We start from the raw sequence: 16,490 nt of genomic DNA, 5'->3' as shown, positions 1-16,490 counted from the left end.
GTGTGTGTGTGTGTGTGTGTGTGTGTGTGTGAGAAGAGGAAACTCTTGCAAGCTCAGGGAGAACATGAAAACCCCACAATGAAGGGCAGTTCCCAGGATTGAACCCAAGACCCTCTTGCTATGAGGTAATAGTGTGGGTAGTAGTTAAGTTCTTCTGCATTGCATTGAGTTTTATTATGAATTGCACTCAAAAATAATAACCTATCGGAGAAGAGGAGCTTTAGGATACTAGGGCACTTCTCTCACCACTGGACTACCTACCTACAGCTCGCACTCCTCATGCATTATTTCTCTAAGCCCACCAGGCTAAAACTGCTTTCATCTGAAATGAAGGACACATTATTGAAGTTGCACTTGTTCTTGATATGTTATTGCATATCATTCTAATGTTGCGTTCACTCACTCATACATTGTGTCAGTCTCTGCCCTGTTGGCCAGGTTACTCTTAAAACAAAAACTCAGTGAAGCTTTTATTCAGATTAATAATGGATGTTAGTTGTATTTCATACTGTTATTGAACAAAACATATGCTACTCTAACATGTAAGGCTATTGGAAACCCAAAGTAAGCTGGAAAACTGAAGCTGAGTTTGACAAAACAGCAAAGAGTCAACCAGGAATATTGTCATACAGTAGTCTGCTTCTAGTTTCACAATATATCTGCATTAAAGGGAATTTTACTTAATTATACAGTGGAACCCTGACTTACGAATACCCCGTTTCACGAAAAATTCAAGTTACGAAGGCACTGAACGGCAATATTTTTGCCCGTGTTATGGCAAAATGCCCGAGTAACGAAATCCGCTGGCTCTGATTGGCTGAGCCTACAATGCTCACAATGCCTTCCGAATCATGCGACAACCCCTTGGCTTCCGTACTTGCGCTTCATTGTTCCACTTGAACGACGTATTGTTGTTCTAGTTAGCGATTAGCCTATAGCCTATCGTTCAGCATCGCCTCAGTCAAAACGCGCGATGGGTGCTTCGACTTACGAAGATTTTCGACTTACGAAAGACCCTCGGGAACGAATTAATTAAGTATTAATTAATTAAGTCGGGGTTCCACTGTATATGCTCCATAAATGAAGTTCACAAAAGTCTGTCCTTGTGATTGTCCTTCCTGGTCTTGTTAAAAAGATTTCCTCAACTGACACTAGGAAGGGCACACACTGTTCAATTCCTGGCAACCCATAATACCTTAGATAAACATGCGTAGATACTGTTTAGATACATAGAGAACCATTTAGGCTATATTCATTCATGCAGCCTGTCTTTACCACTCTCTCAAAACTTTGCCATGACTCAGTCTCCCCTGGCTAGCTGTGCAATGCCTTAACATAAGGACAATGAAGAGAAGGTGATAAATCTTTATTGAAGCAATTATAGAGCAAATGTTATTTACACCATGTAATTGGGCGCGGGTATCTCTCTGCTCATAGAAATTAAGGCTCGGGGGAAGTTAAAATGGACACCAATTAATTTTTGCTGACAGAATCAGCAAAACAGCAAATGGCAACAAAGGGAGTTTCCCCAGGAGGTAGTGACTTTAGAGAGAGGTGAGAATAACTCCACTAATGTAGTCACAACATCACACCATTTCCATATAAATAACTTCCTAAGAAATAAGAAACTCATTTGCAGGGATAAAAAGAAATCAATTATGGCAACAAACAGGCTAGTCCCATTCCCTTAGACCTTGAACAGTATGAATGACATGGTTATAGTACATTGTAATGCTTTGCGCAGGTTCTAGTAGAATATGCATAATGTGCACTGACGGACAGGGAGGGGTAACGTCAGCTAGTAAATGTCAAGTACACATACAGGACCGCACACAGCTTATTAAAAAGCTGTCACTAGGAGGGAAGAAGCTAACAGGATGTACCAGACTTGATGAGGATTTATTACCTACTGCCATCTTTACTAAATGGCATTCTTAGACTCTCTGAGTCTTAAAATAAATCATGCTACCAATGAGAGTATGTGTCTGCATGTGTATATGTGTTATTGGGTCACTTTTGAAAACTTGTTTTCTTCAGCATAATCTTTGACAAGAACAAAAATTACAAAGGCCACATTTTTTAACTTCTGTGTCATTGCACAGTATATCAAAACAAGAGTAAATGTGGTAGTGTCAGCTTTTCCCTCATTGTACTTCCAGCACTATTTGATAGTTGAATTGGGTTTGTGCATTGCTACCACTTGAAGAAACATTGCACACAGTGAGTGGTGGTATCCTGAAAAGTTCAGGGGGGGCTGAGCTAAATAGGCAACGGTTTCAATAACTATTAAAACCTTTCTATTTCAAGGATCCTGCAGAAATTAAAGCAATCTTTTTTTTATTTGACAGACACAAAATCAATCTCATAACAGTTCAGAAAGTAAACATGTCTCAAAATTGGATAGCTTAACTCAGAAAAAAGAGAGCTGTAACTGTTTAAAAAGTGACTGAATAGACTACTGCAACCAGGTAGATTGACCTTGAAGCACAATACAAATTGAGGGCAAACATATCCCAGTCAGATTAAGCACTGAGATGTTGCTTCAGTTTTCACCTAAAGAGATCCATAAATTGGCACCTCTACTGTAGCAACACAGTTTCCAACAGTTTTCTCTAAGCCTTCAGTTCCAGGTTGATGACTCGTCTCTTGGGGCCAAACCTTCACCTGTTAGGAAAAGCCCAAGGGACAGTGTTAACAAAACAGCTTCATAAAGCGCTGACAAAGTGCTTGACATATTAGAAGACTGAATTATATCATGACTCCATCTGCTATGTTACATACCTTCTGGCCCCTTACTTCCAATGCATTCTCTTCCCAGAATGTGAAACACTGTTTCTGTCAGAAGGAAACCATATTCATTTCCTGTTTGTCCTGACGGTCCTTTTCACTTGTTGGTTTAGGTTTAAAAAAAAATGATGCACTTTCACAACACTAACCCTTGCAAGTGCCTACTGTTAACCCAGTGTGTTTATTGCCAAGGGATTCTTTACATGTGTCCAAATGTGACCATGTGGGAGTGAAACATCTGACTATTGCCATCAGTACATCTAGCCCCATAGGTACTAAGGACTCACTGTGGACATTCATGTGAGATCTTTGGCACAGAAATGCCAAAAAAGCAGCATGCCACAATCCACCGTGTAACCACATGATGTGTCCTAGAACACTAGGATCTCATTCACTAATGTCTAACTAAAAATGATTTTAAGCTGAATAAAAACTATTCCTCAAATGACACTTGAATTTATAAAATGTGCACAGCAGCCTATTTTGTTTTTACCACCATGAGTATAAGAGTAAAGAATCTATTGAAATCAGTAGGCTTGTGCAGTCTACATACATTCTGCAGGCTTTCTGCATACTGTATAGTACATAAAAAAGAAAAAAACCTTTGACATCAATGATATGATAACAAGAAAAGATATCATCACATGACTGTTTTTAAAAAGGAAAACCAGTGGACAAGGAGCATATGACCTGTTAGCCACAGATAAGAAAGTCACCACAATAATTAAAAAAAATTAAAAAGCTTGATGAAAATGGGATTTTTCTAAGATTTTCAAGTCCTTTGACAATATACTGAAGGGATGTTGCATATACCTGCTTTCTCGGTGCAATTCCCTTTTTGGCCATAATTTCATATATACCATGAACCTTTAACACATGCAGCTGAATGAGATATATCAATCAAACAATATTCATTCAAAACACATTTTCCGTGTAAAATTAGATAAGATTATTTGACATCAGTTTATGTTGGATGCGGCTGTGGAATTTCCGCATTCAATAACTTTAAATTGAAGTAACCGTTGTGTCAGCTATTTGAAGGATAAAGTGATGGAAATCAATCTGCTGAACAAACTGGGAGCAGTCTTCATTTGGAGCAGAAATGAGTGGAGCACCAGTGGGAAAAAGCAATATTGTCTGCTCTTCCCTCACTGGACAAGGTCAATTAGAGAAGGACATGGATTGGCAATCAAACCTGACACCAAAGATTGACTATGGTGATTATAACCATGCAGATGGGGGGCTTTAAAGGTTATTAATAATGATTTATGGAATTAATTAAAGAAGTGAGATAGGATTCCGTGCTTTAAATACATTATATAAGTCCAGCTGAGGGAACATTTACCACTTGCGGGAACTCTTGCTATAAATGCAATATGTTCTATGACTGAATGGATTGTCTTCTGGGCTGCACTGGAGTTATGATTGTGATTATAGTGAGTCAAGATTGATTAGTTGAAAAGAACAACATAAATGTCAGATATACAGTTCTGTTGTTTGGTTCCGGACATATTTGTCTCAGCATTATATATGTATCGTACTCTGATATCCATCAGGTATTTACAAAGACATTCTTCATAACTCATCTTTATTATTGGCTTACAGCAGCCATCTTGTTCTTATCTTCGGTGGCATGTTTCTGCACGTCAGACGGTGGCCACTGTTTGTAAGCTAAGCTATATTTTCAGGTGATTTTTTTAATTATGGATTTGAGTTTCAGTGGATGCTCTTCTTAATTTTGTTCAGCTGTGAACTGCAACTAAAGTTTGTTCCATAAATATATAGGACTAAACATAAAATAGTGTATTACAAAATGTACACTCTTTAGTGCAAAGGACACCTCATGTGTTTTCTATTTCCAGGATAATGAACACATCATTAAAAAAAAAACCTCTGCAGTATAATAAAAAGTTTTCACTCTGGTAGAAAAGTGCATGTTGGTGGGCAACTTTAAAAAAGACACATTACATTTGGGTTTTTTAAAAGCTGAAAGATAGGGCTGTGGCTACTTTGATTGCTGTGTTGACAGCTGTAGATGGAAGTTGCAGACACTAGATATCTGCTAGACAAATGATGTGTCTTACTCTGGAGCAATGTTCCCTCTAAGCTGCGCACGTGCACAATTGCGCACTGCTGGCACGGTCTCTGCGCACAGAAAATCTGCATTGCGCACAAAAAAAAATCTAACCTGAATTGCAATTAAAATTAAAACTTGAACAATTGTGTTTTGCAGTGTTGGTCAGTAAGTGACTAGCGACTCACGTATGGGATTAGAACGATGCCACCTTAGCCCATAGTCCAGCCAATGATGTGATTCACATTCGTATATATGCAGCTAATCAACGTCGTTGACAGGCTATGACAGCGTTCTTATGTGCTGACACCGGTGTTTTAGCTAGCAAAGCAGCGTGGCTGATGTGGAGTGAAGCCACATTAATGACAACGTGTACAACCATTGGAGATGTGAGCAGGACAGACGGAACAATTGATGGAAAAAGTGTGGACTTTATACCAGTTTTTAAATTGTGTTGTTGTTTATATTTACTGCGGGAAGAAACGGTAAAAACAGCGTTTTAGCTCGAAAGCACTCTCCGCCTGTGAGCAAAAACAAAACCAAAAAAAACCCCACCCTAGGGCTTTGGAGTTGACGTAACACCGCAATGCATTGTGGGAGCGCGGCACCATTTGAGAAGGCCACAAATCAAAACAAACACACTGTGTTGGAAGGACGACTGCCAGAACCATGCTTAAAATCAGCTAAAAAGTCAAAGGCCTGTATCGAGACCCGTTGCGCCCGGACGCCAAGAGACCGTACTTGGAAAAAATAGCATGCATTGGTAATGTGGACCCGTATGATGAAATACGGGAACTGTAAGTGATAACTTTGGCACCTGATATAAATTTAGTTTTAGTAGTTTGACTAAAATGTGTAATAATTTTAGTCAAATTACTTTGACCAAAAAAAAAAAAAAAACTGGCACCACCCGATGTTCTCTTGCTATGTCCCTGCTAAACATTGTAATTTACATAGCTGTGAGTTTAAAGATATGTTAAGTCACTCCAGGCTTCAGTGTAGTCTGAGCTGACCAACCTTGAGATAAACCAAAGACGTATGAAATGAAGGGCATTCAAAATATTTGGGTTTACTGTGAACATTACATTCTCCATATCTATCGTAAAGAAAAAAAAAAGGTAAATGGCCTGTATTTGTATAGCACTTTATTTAGTCCCTAATGACCCCAAAGCCCTTTACACTACATTCACACACTGGTGATGGCAAGCTACATTGTAGCCACAGCTGCCAGACACTGGCACCACCTGGCCCTCTGACCACCACCACCAGTAGGCAATGGGTGAAGTGTCTTGCCCAAGGACACGACGTAGACTGTCTGAGCCGGGGCTCGAACCAGCAACCTTCCGATTACAAGACGAACTGCCTTGAGTCACGATCGCCCCATCGTAGGATGCTTCTACATTCCAAAAAGAAGGTCCACTATCTATATTATCTGCATTACATTAGATTATCTATCAGTGCTGTCAGCATTCATATGAGCTAATGTATGATACTGTATATCACAGGGTCAGTTGTCCAGGAACTACAGTATCTGTGTGCATGTCTGAATATTAAAGCTCAGCAGTGACCCTTAAAGCCTCATTTCCTCGACAGAAGACAGAATCTGTCCGTGTTCTTCTTTCTTTAATTTAAAAAATATAAAAAAAACCAATGAAATCCCTTTTTTCCATGCACCTATTTCAGACTGCAAGATGACTCTACTAGCTTGTTAATCATTACCCATGCATGGTCAAAACTGACATGATCATTTGATGCATTACTATGCAATGCTCCAGTAATTATTCTTTCCTTTAACGAGGCAGGCAAGCAAAGCCAGGCTGCCCTCTTTCCCTCCCATGTCTCAGTCATTTATTTCTTCATTTTCTCTCAACTTAGGAACAATCTTATTTGTACTGAAGCATGGAGGAAATGTGACCCAGGGAGTGCTACTCTTTAGCTAATCTGCGAAGGCTAATCAGTGTTATAGCACACTAAGCTACACTTTGTAAGAGACTTGATTATTGTTAAGGTTTATGAATCCAGGGAAGCTTGATTTAGTGCATAGATTATTTTTATACGTAGAAAAACAATGTACACCCACATGTATGAGCAGAGCAAAGTCAAAATATGTCTTCTATTGTTGCTCTTGCTGCACTGGCAAAGATGGTGGTTCAGGGGTCTTGCTCAAAGGCACCATAATTGGCAGTATTTTGTTAGAGGTCAAAGTGGCTCATTGTCTTTCTACACAGTGGTTTACCCCTGCCAATCCGAGTATTTGAACCAAATGACCTCAGTGTTACATGCTTGCTTTTTTTCTGTAAATTGTATTTCTCGCTGTAGCTCTCAGGTGATTGTTAGAAGTGAAATAAACTGGATGTTATTGCAGGTCAACCAGAAGTTGTAAAACATTGCATTCCTTTAATTGCCCAATTGTAGGGAATTCTAACTAACCTTTCTTACCCTTCTGTAGAGCTGCAGCTTGGAAGGATTTATTTAGGGGTTACGGATCAGTAAATTAGGGTGGCACAGTCACCTCACAGCAATAAGGCTTTGGGTTGCCAAGGTCTACCCCACCTCTTGCCAAACGTCTGCTGGGATAGGCCTCCCACAGCTGCAGTAGTTGTTAAGAAAACACATCATTGGATCGGTAAATCTTCTTATATTAGGTAACAGTTATATCGTGCACTATAGATGGACATGGATGAGTGTCTGCCAGGTTGAATTAGACTAATAAAATATGAGCATCTATACTTAAAGTATTCCCAATATTCAATTAAAAATGACAAATCTAAGGTGAGCAGTAACTCATAGAAACTATATAGTCAAAATATAATTACCTTGACTAAAATAGCATTTGCTAGTTAAGATAAATATTAAAACATACTGACATAATAGATATATACTTTTGTCCACAAGCACATACTTCAGTATTTTGGTGTGAAATCTGATGAGAGCCCAAACTGGTGACTTTAATTTGCATTTTTAAAGGGTTTTTTTCCCCCATCATTTGACCATGCAAGCATCATACATCTATGGGTTTCAATCTCTTAGTCAGTTGGTAAACTGATTTCCTCAAGAGTAAAACTTTGCAGTTTTAGCCAGTTTTTACAAGGCTCCTGGTGTAGCCAGGCCAAGGCTTGCCTGTTTTCTTGATTTTGTTCAGAAATACATGAGGAGATGAATTCAGGGGCTATGATTTGGTGTTAAAGGTGACTTCATACACTGTCTATCATCTAACCAATGGCAACTTTGGCAGATATAGTAACTGCTTATTGCACTATGCTATAAACCTATTAGAATCCATGTGACTGCAGTGTTTCTCTTCTTAGGAATATTGGAGAGATCATTACAGAACAATAAAATATGAATGATATGAATATTATTGGATCCTTCTGCCTTGAAACGCTAGGAATCGTCTGCATGGAAGAACAGCAACATCCAGAGGAAGGACAAAAAAAACACAGCTTTAAAATGGTTGAGATTAGAGCTATTCAGCATTGAGGTGTCTGCTTTACTTGAATTTCATTACTGTTCAAAGGTCAATAACAACAAAGGAATCAAGACTAGCACTAAGGATCTAGGTAGTCATGCTTTGAAAATGACTAGTGTGTGTGTGTGTGTGTGTGTGTGTGTGTGTGTGTGTGTGTGTGTGTGTGTGTGTGTGTGTGTGTGGCCTTGACAGAATAAGAAAAAGGAAGAGTCACAGGGAGAGAAAGAGTGAGAGAAGAACAGGTAAAAATGAAAGTAGAGGGGGTAAGCCATTGAGAAACACATCCTACATGGTTCAGGAGACTAATTATACAAGAAGGCCATGCTAAGTCGACCACTTCAGAGAGTCTGCAGGCTACACAGGGACCAAGCGACATGGATACCCCATTCAGAGGAGGGAAACAGCTTCTCATGCATGCCTTATTACCCCAAAGACCTGCGTCTGTGGCAGATAAGTCACCTACTCCTTCTAGCCTTGCTCCTCTGCGGACACAGATCCTGTAATGATACATTTCACTTCTGGCTATTTCCAGTTTGATGGGTAGAAATGTGAAAACAAAAAAAGTAAGAAGTGTGCAGTATGGGACATCATCTCTGACCTCCATCAAAGAGTTCTCTCGTCACATCGTGAGGTACGGCGACATAGTGCCAACCCCTCATTTTCCTGCGGTCCATCTCTAATGGGATTTGGGTTTTATATTAAGTCCACCTTCCCCTCCCACCCTCCCCATGTCCTGACACTGTGGTGTGAGTGATTTGAATTTAAAAACTGGCTGAATCCACAGAGTAGACTTCAAATGGGATTGTGTGAGGCTTTAACTGTTAAACAGGGCCTTCCAGGTAAGCCCGTCCTGTAAAATGACAGAAAAGGTGAGGGGTGCAGTTATGTAGGGTACCGCTACGCTACATGCTGGTTCACAAGTGAATCCTGCCTTAGATCGCATTGTATAACTCAGTAAGGCAGATTGTCTCTCTCTCTGAGGACGGCTGTCATCACTTTTCATCCAAGGGTGCCAGAAAATTGTCACTGGGGGTGTTCATGAAGAGAACATGCACAGCATTTTGTACATTGCTTTCATTATGCACAATAATGGAGGGAGATGATATTCTGATGAATAACAGACTCAAGGTCAGCTACGTAGTAACATGAGTTACATGAAGCATTAAACTGCCTTAAGCTTTACACTCATATCATGTGGACCGTTACAGACGTGTTCTCACTGCATGATAGCTTGTTCCAAACTTAAAGATATGTGGCAGACATTCACGTGTATAGAACATTAATCTTTAGAGTAGTCATTTGTAGAAAATAGTATAGCAGAAGGGGTCACTGTTATTTCTGTTAAATAGCCCTGGATGGTGAGGCCACTTTCATGATGTAGCTATATGTGTGTTTTAATACTGACTAGGGTACTTAAATCAGTGTAGAAGACACTGCCAGGCACAGCTATAGCATACACATTATCCAACCACCAACCTGCATAATGATCGGCTGAAAATTCATGTCTTGCTGCAGGAATCAAGCCTCCAGTTTTTGCCATTGCTGTTGTCCAGGGGAGGGTATATCATAAGAAGTGTTTGAGGAAGTGTAACAGAGTGCACGATGATTGTGGCCAATGCTGGGGCTAAAAACATATCCCATCCAGCAATTTTGTCTGTCATTATCCAGCACTCTGACTACTTCACCATGCCTTGCAAAGAGGTAGGGATAAGACCTTTAAAAAAAGATATTTTCTGTTCAGCACTCTTGCTTCACCCCATGCTGGACTCAGGGCAGATAGAACACTAGGATAAAGCTATGCAATCTTGAGGTACTACCCCGGTTCCAAAGAAAAGTTCAGACATGCAAAATGCAAAATCTGAGATTTACAAATTTCATAAACTCATAATGAATTCACAATAGATGATAGAAAATATATCAGATGGTTGAAAAAAAGAAAATGTGTCATTTCTAGGGGAAAAAAAGAGATAATTTTAAATTTGATGGCAGCAACATGTATGCATACTGTGTAGCATCCCCAATTTGTTTAGCAGTCTTTAAACATCTGGGAACAGGAGACCATTTGATGGACCTTTGGTAGAGGACTGCTGTCCCTTTCTGTCCGATATAGGACTATAGCTTCACAACAGTCCTGAGTCTTCTTTGTCATATTTTTCATTTAATCTTGTTTTCAGTTGGCAAACGGTCTGGACTGCAGGCAGGCCACTTCAGCACTTAAATATTTTACTATGGAGCAATGCTATTTAATAGCTTCAGTATGTGGTTTACCATTGTCTGGCTGAAATATGTAATAAATTCCCTGTAAAAGACATGTAGATGGGATCATCTGTTGCTCTAAAACCTGCATATCCATTTCAACATTGATGTTGCCTTTCCAGATGTACAAGCTCCAAATTCCATAGGCACTAATACCACCAAAAATGCAGACTTTGAACTGATTGCTGCTTCTTCTCATTAGTCTTCTATGTAATTCATCTGACAACAGAACAGGTTTTTCTTTTTGTCTCCATCCATTTTAAATGAGCAATAAAATTATACAGTGAGGAAGAATACTGGATTTGGATTATGTGGAATACTGGATTACATACCGGATATGTTCCACAAATTGTCTTTTTGTAGACTGATGAATCTCTACGTATTTTTATTTCTGAGAAACTGCCTCTGATGCTTTTTTATACAGTCTTGTTGCTGATCTAATTATTCCCAAAATGTTGCTCCAGTTGTTTCTTTTTACTACCACTTACTCTTCTAACCTTTTGATGTCCCTGTGTCAACTTTTTGGGGATAATTTGTGGTCATCTTTGTGGCTACTGGGACACGCCCAAAAACAATACTGTGTCCTTTGCCATCCAGCCTAGCAGTGGATAGTTGCTGTGCTATCGGATGCACTAATCAAAGTTTATTTATAGCTGCCAAAAAGGGTGTTTAGTATAGCATCAACATGTGAGCACACCTCTCATAACCCTGCCTTACAGACCAGATCACACCAATTCCTGCTTCTCCACAGCAGCCCAGGCTGTCAGTGGCTCATTTAAACTGTAGGTATGATTTACCTGACATTGAAAAATATTGTGGCCTTTACTGTTATGACACAACATTGATGTGGCAAATTAATACTACCTGTAAACTGTAAATGTTTTTACAGTGAATAATTTCTTTTTCTTCACCCTGTTCTTTCTCTCACACAGCAGCATTATTTACCCATCCAGCAAAAATCTATGCTGCTGGAAGCATTCATCCTGGCAGCAGTGTAAGATGAGTTATTCTCTAAAAGATACATGTATATGTCACCAAACTTGGCTCTGCAAAAGACATTGCCAGTTGGAGGGATTTAAATAAAGCAGACGGGGCAGATTATCGATTACAAGTTGTCAAAACTGGTAGTTTCTCTGCATCTCTTTGTTTTTTCCTCCATGGATAGATGATCGAAGTAGTCTTGGATTGAGACAGGTGAAAAAAATACACCCCTCTGTCCTGCAGTACTACTGTCTGTCCACTATTGACCATCATGACACAGTAATGTTTTGCCTGCCAGAACTGTGAGTGAGTCACATGACTGTAAACTATGTCTTGTGAAAATAATTTGGGTGATAAGATTTACAATCATTGCATTCTATTTGAATTTACATTTTACACAGAACCCCAATTTTTGTTTCTTTTGTAATTGGAGCTGTGGAATTATGTTGGTTGGCTTCAACAGGTATCTTAGTAACATAATATCATAATACCATTATTAACAAGCCATAGTATTGTTTGATCACATTCTTTACAAATTTAATGATTTTATGATTATCAAAAGCTCTGCTTAGGTATATAACTATATGTAATTCAGTACATGAATAAATAAATAAATAAAATTTATTTATTTATTTATTTATTTACATGACTTCTTTCGGTCTATTCATCTGTAGACATATTCATGACACTTTATCAATTAGTTGTGGAAATATTTCACTAAAACGAACTCATGGTAGCTTTCCAATATTTCAGTTTATGCCAAACTGTTGTACCAACCCACCAGGATGTGCAGTACTGCCCAACCTTACAATGAAAAAATATCTATTCCTAATTTACTGGCATGCATCTGTCAGCATGTTTTTTGTCATGCATTCAGTCTAAATTTGCCTGACATGTACTGTGTCTAAGCTAATTAGAGAAGTAATACATTGGTCCATTAGTAATTGCCTTGACAGCGCAACTCATTTTTACCATAACTAGCTGGGACAATTGCATTGGTCTAATAGCATGCACGAAGTCATGCCTTCAGCTAAGAATACATTCCAGTGTGGCAAGGAAATTGTGTGTATTTGAGGTGAACACTCTATATTCAGAGTTATGATGCTCTAAAAATAATGCTGCCATCCCATTCTGTCTGACAGATTTTTGTGTTGTATTCTTCTTATTTTTCCTGGATTTTTGTTGGTGTTGAGAAAACAGAATTAAGCAATGACAAAAAAATATATATATATTTTATGCTGTATTTGTTCCAGGTAATTATAAACATAGGTTCCCTTTTCCCCACAAATGGTGAAATTCTGTCCCCATTAAAAAGTCAGACTCTCTGTTGTCAAGATATCAATTATCTGTCACCTGGCCAATGTTCCTCTGGATGGATTTCCTTTTTTATCTTGTTCATGCAATGATCCTGCACTTTATAAGACAAGCATTGTCCTCCTGTCTCCTGTCACAGACCAGCATGTAATGTTTGCACTTCTTTACATAAGCTAAACCCTACTGACAGTCCTATGAGCAGCAGATATCATCAATGATGATATCGTGGAATTTTAGACCATTATTAAACAGAACTGCAAACTAAGACTTATGAGAAACCTTGAAAAGTGGGGCTTCTCTTTAAAAAGAAACAGCTCCTTGATTACTGTCATCGGCAGGACTTTAATGAAGCCATAGAAAGTGCATTTTAATTTGATAAATAAAGTAGTAACAGTTAATTTTAGTTGCTAGGAAGCAACACAAAAACAAAGAAGATTTTCTAGTTAATAACTGGTTAATAAGTAGCTCAATATGGCATATGATTATATGATGAATAATGTAAATACTAATTACTTTTTTTTAATTGATGGTGATTTAAAATGTGGTAATTAAGTCTACAGATAAATTATGACTGTTAAGTTGTTAAACTTTCTGTTAAAAATTCAATATCAAGAAATGTAATTGTAGACATGTTTTTAATGATGAAAAACTTGGGCAATTGTAAAATTGTCCGTTGGGGTTGCCTCACTTCTGGAATCACCTTCATGTGGCCAGTCTAGGAAATGCAATTTCTGGTAATGCAGAAATGAAATCCAGGATGCCGCCATAGCTTATCTGCAGGGGCCAGCGTTGGAGTCAGGCCCAGACCATTTCTTGCATTTCATTACCCTAACGCTCTTCCATATTTCCAGTCTGCATCGTCTTATGTATTTAAGACAAAAAAAGACCAAAAATAAATCCTAAAAGTTAAGAAAAGAACATTAAAGAGTTACTGTTCTGCATGTTTACAGATGAAATTCTTAAATCCTTCTTTTACATGTCTCACAATTATAAAGACAGTAATTGCTTTTTTTTTTAAACATAAATTAAATTTAGTGCTAAATGTAATAAAACATGCATCCATGGCATCTAATACATGTACTTTGGTTTCTAATCTATCAAAAACACACAAAATAGTCATTTTCAAGCATATACTGAGTCGCAAAAGTTCATCTATCTTTGACATCACAATGGGTGAAGTTTCTTTTACAGAGGCTTCCTATTCACCCACATCCAGCCAAAGTAGACCTTGCAAGCCGAAAGACCTTTTCCACATCTATCATGTCTGAGAACTGAGGGCTGCTTTCTTGCTTTCTTGAAGTTGTCACCTTCAAAGCCTATGTTTGGGAGGATGGAGAGATGACTGAAGCAGATGTTGCTCGAACTGAGATATGTGTCAGGAATAATGCAGTCTTCCAGTGTCTCCTCCCATGTCTTTTTCTTTTTCTCTAAGATCAGATTGTCATGACATATAAATTCAATCTTATCATTACATTGCAAACAATGCCAGAATTCCCATGGCAACAAAACTCTTTTCCAAGAAGATTATCACATAATTTCTGATCCTCATTCAAGTTGTATAGAACAATTGCAGATATAGGTAAGATCTTTTTGTGTCTTTACAGACAAATCCAACAGTGTGAGGGAAGCTGGTGGACAATCTGTTGTCCAGTTGTTTTAGTCACTGTTCTAAATGTGCCTAGGTCAAAGTGGTGCTCCCTGCAGTGCTTTTGAGCCTCAAACAAGGTTATTTGGAGCAGCAGATACGGAAGCGTTTTTGTGCAGCAGACGAGGGCTGCAAGATGAAAGACAGATGAAAGATGAAGTTAAGAATGACACAAAAGAAACTGCTACAATTTGTCATTACTTCCCAAAGCTGGCCTACTGTATGGCTTTAACTATCAGATGACCATTGTCTACACTGTAATGTCTGTTTAACACCTATAGTTATATAAGAAATGCTCCATCTACACTGGTAGTGTAAAATCAGCTTTTGCAGACTGAGTAAGTTGCTACCATTGGTTCACCGATAAAAATACAGTGGAAAGAGCAGAAAAAGATCCAACTATCCATTTTCTGAGAAACCATATGTCAAACTCACAAATTATGTCACCTGCATTAAAAAAGGGTTGCATCAGAACATACGTGAAATCTCACCCAGGGAAGAAAGTGTTCTGTTTAACTGAAGAGTTAGTATAATAAGAATATAAAACAATCTTTTGTGTGTCATATGATGCAATAATCTAAGGAAAGCAGAACAACTGCTATAGCATGAAATGTGTGTTATGCAGCCAGCAGCCAAACAGTGGAGCATAAGGTTTTGTGGTTTGCAATAACCATTAGAAAACACTGAGCCATTGAACTGCCATCAATGCAGCTTGCAAAGACACAGACAGAATGACACACATAGAAGCAGAAATGTTATTTCAGGTTTTTTTCCACTTTCTTTGAATAGACAAAGAAGAGGCGATGGAGTCCTAATGCAATAAAGACTGCAGTACATATAAACAGATCAACGGGCGGCATCCCTATATAAATATATATCCTATATTGTATGTCCTGATAGATGGTGATTTTGCCCACAAATTCATGGTAGGACACATTCCCTCAAATCCAAACAATAACTATACATTTTGGCTTTGGCCCCTTCTATCAAAAACATGATCAAACTTACTAGAGAAAAAAGCTCTGTAGAAGCCTATTTATTCTGCATTACCATTGCAAAGAGTTTCACATTCAAAAACATGAAAAGAGAAATGAGAGTGAAAGAAATCAATATCTTGTTTTGTTTTGTTTTTGTTTATTTAATACCAGGTTACAAAATGAAATCAGTTTTAAGGGTCAGGACTGTCAGAAAGGCTAATCTCATAGTAAAAGGTAAATAGAGTGTTTCTGGGTAAAACCAGCAAAGATGGCCTTCTGCTATTACAACTCAAGCTCTCGCCTTATTCAACAAATACTATAGGGCAACAAGTTAGAAAGGTAGTCACTGGCTGAATAACTATTTTTTTATTATAATTCCTTTATTTATCCAGGTAAAAAAGCTCATTGAGATAAAAAAAAAAAAAATCTCATTTCCAAGAGAGACTCGGCATCATGGCAACAAAAGTCAAAATACACGTACCACATAAGTATACAACATTTAAAACAAATACAATATCCCGTACAAACATGTGAAAGATATACAATAACAGATCAAGATAAGAGTACATTAAAAACAATCACACTGAGTAGAAGAGTTATTCTCTCGTTCCTTTAAGACAGACTTAAACTCTCCCAAGGTAATCAATTCTGATCACTTCAGTTCCATCTGCAGATTATTCCAGGAAGCAGGGGCAGCGTATTTAAAAGCCTTTTTCCCCAATTCTGTTCTGATTTTTGGGACAATCAACTGTATGATATTGTAAGAACGAAGGCTGTATTGGTTGTGGTTTTTACACATATAAACACATAAATAAGATGGAACCAGCCCAAGGAGAGATTTATAGATAAAGAAAGTAGTAGTAATAACTAAAACCTTGCACTGAATTGTAAATTCTTCTCACAGCCAACAGAGAAAGGCTGACATTGGACAATTTGCTTCTGTGCTTTGTCCTTACTGGATGAAGGGCTTCAGCATTATGAACTATG

This window comes from Aulonocara stuartgranti, assembly GCF_965226115.1.
Source record: "Aulonocara stuartgranti genome assembly, chromosome: 1".
Classification (NCBI taxonomy): domain Eukaryota; kingdom Metazoa; phylum Chordata; class Actinopteri; order Cichliformes; family Cichlidae; genus Aulonocara; species Aulonocara stuartgranti.
This window is presented reverse-complemented; position numbering follows the sequence as displayed.